Here is a 3,093-nt window from a genome sequence, read left to right as displayed (position 1 = left end):
ATCTACATCAATATAACTTCTATGCAAATATACCCAAACATAACTCATTAAGTTGTCTTCCTTGTCCAACTTCAACTAATTTGATCAAGTTTGAAAATAATTAATGGGGATCACAATCATAGAAGATGTCCAAGATAGTATATTATATGTGAAACCTCTCTTCCTTCAATATTCTTTCATGAATTGTTCAAGTGACCAATACTATGTTTGCTAGCTTTCAATAAATTTATCACCTCTACTTCCTACATATGAAGTCATTACTCCCCATGGTATAAGCATATGAAACATATATAATTTCAGATTTATGATATTCAATTCATTCAACCATTTACTCATGGGTTATATAAGTGAAGCACACGAGTAAATGACAAACTACTCTAAAAAGATATGAGTGAAGATCAATGAGTAGTCAGATAATTATTTGGCTATGTGAGGACTCTCTCTCATTTAAGTATTTCAGATCTTAAGTACTTTATTCAAACAACAAGCAAATCCTAACAAAATAAAATGACGCTCCAAGCAAAACACATATCATGTGGTGAATAAAAATGTAGCTCCAAGTAAAGTTACCGATGAACGAAGACGAAAGAGGGGATGCCATCCGGGGCATCCCCAAGCTTAGGCTTTTGGTTGTCCTTGAATTTTACCTTGGGGTACCTTGGGCATCCCCAAGCTTAGGCTCTTGCCACTCCTTATTCCATAGTCAATCAAATCTTTACCCAAAACTTGGAAACTTCACAACACAAAACTCAGTAGAAAACTCGTAAGCTCCGTTAGTATAAGAAAATAAATCACCGCTTAGGTACTGTTGTGAACTCAATCTAAATTCATATTGGTGTAATATCTACTGTATTCCAACTTTTCTATGGTTCATACCCTCTGATACTACTCCAACTTTTCTATGGTTCATACCCTCTGATACTACTCACAGATTCATCAAAATAAGCAAACAACACATAGAAAACAGAATTTGTCAAAAACAGAACAGTCTGTAGTAATCTGTATCATTCGAATACTTCTGTAACTCCAAAAATTCTGAAATAAATTGGTGGACGTGAGGAATTTTTCTATTAATCGTCTTCAAAAATAATCAACCTAAAAGCACTCTCCAGTAAAAAATGGCAGCTAATCTCATAAGCGCAAAAGTTTCTGTTTTTTACAGCAAGATCGCAAAGACTTCACCCAAGTCTTCCCAAAGGTTCTACTTGGCACAAACACTAATTAAAACAATAAAACCACATATAAACATAGACTATATGAATTATTTATTACTAAACAGGAGGAAAAAGCAAAGAACAAAAATAAAATTGGGTTGCCTCCCAACAAGCGCTAACGTTTAACGCCCCTAGCTAGGCATGATGATTTCAATGATGCTCACATAAAAGATAAGAATTGAAACATAAAGAGAGCATCATGAAGAATATGACTAGCACATTTAAGTCTAACCCACTTCCTATGCATAGGGATTTTGTGAGCAAACAACTTATGGGAACAATAATCAACTAGCATAGGAAGGCAAATCAAGCATAACTTCGAAACTTTAAGCACATAGAGAGGAAACTTCATATTATTGCAATTCCTACAAGCATATATTCCTCCCTCATAATAATTTTCAGTAGCATCATGAATGAATTCAACAATATAACCATCACATAAAGCATTCTTTTCATGATCTATAAGCATAGAAAATTTACTATTCTCCACATAAGCAAAATTCTTCTCATTCAGAATAGTGGGAGTATCATAAGAAACTCGAATACTATAAATTGTTTCCACATTAAAAGAGTAATGTTCAGAAAAAAGGGTAATCATAATCGTGACAAGTTTTATAAATATAATCATCACTACTTTTTATAGCATAAGTGTCATCACAATAATCATCATAACTAGCAACTTTGTTCTCATCACAATCAATTGAAACCTCTTCCAAGATAGTGGAATCATTACTAAATAAAGTCATGACCTCTCCAAATCCACTTTCATAATTGTCACAATAAGATTCATCACCTTCTAAAATAGTGGGATCATTACTTCTTAAAGTTGACACTCTTCCAAACCCACTTTCATCAATATAATCATCATAAATAGGAGGCATGCTATCATCATAATAAATTTGCATATCAAAACTTGGGAGACTAAAAATATCATCTTCATTAAACATATCATCCCCAAGCTTGGGACAAACATTAATTGTAGCAAATAAATTCTCAAACATGTCATTCTCATCAAACATAGCATCCCCAAGCTTGGGCCTTTGCATATCATAAGCATAATCACTCTCATCATTAATAGTATGGATAGCGCCAATAGTATAGCAATTATCATCATCACAATGAGTAATAGGAGCAACATCATTTGGAAGGGATACCTTTTCACCTTTGCTTCTCCATCTTTTCTTTTTCTTCTTCACATCATGTGTGGGTTTAATCCTCTTTTTGGAGCTCCTTATTAATGAGATTGGTTGAATAGAAAGCTCCTCCTCGTTACCTGATTCATCATAAGAAAGAATAGGAGGATATTGGGAAATCTCTTCCCTTTCATTAATATTATCTTCATCTTCTATTTGTCTTCTTGTCTTTATGTAATTGGCAATATAAGGATTTTCAATGCAATTCACCGCACAATACATGTAAATTTCCTCTAGATCAAAATCAAGAACTTTATCAAGGACAAATTTTGGCATATCCCTAGTTGTACGTTTCATTTCTTCATAACCCACAAGCAAACTAAGTTCATTATGATGCGCAAGGGAAATCAAGTCATCACAATTTTTGGACATGATTCGATCATGAAACAATTTGCATTGGATATTTAAATGACCACGTTAATTGCAAAGTTCACAAGGATGAATAAGAAAATTTAAATTTTCAGCACAAACATCTAACCTTTCTTGCAACCATTTGGTTTCTAAATACTTATGCCTCTTGCAAAATCTATCTTCCCTATTTGGTGTGTACTTGCAAAATCTATGCACTCCACAAAAATTGACATGCTTATAAGAGACATTTTCATCATGACTAGTGCAATCATCATTAGTACTATGGATATTCAAGGACTTCGTACTAACAACATTGCAATCATGCTCATCATTCA

Source organism: Triticum aestivum, chromosome 7B, assembly GCF_018294505.1.
Source record: "Triticum aestivum cultivar Chinese Spring chromosome 7B, IWGSC CS RefSeq v2.1, whole genome shotgun sequence".
In the NCBI taxonomy this organism is placed as follows: Eukaryota; Viridiplantae; Streptophyta; class Magnoliopsida; order Poales; family Poaceae; genus Triticum; species Triticum aestivum.
This window is presented reverse-complemented; position numbering follows the sequence as displayed.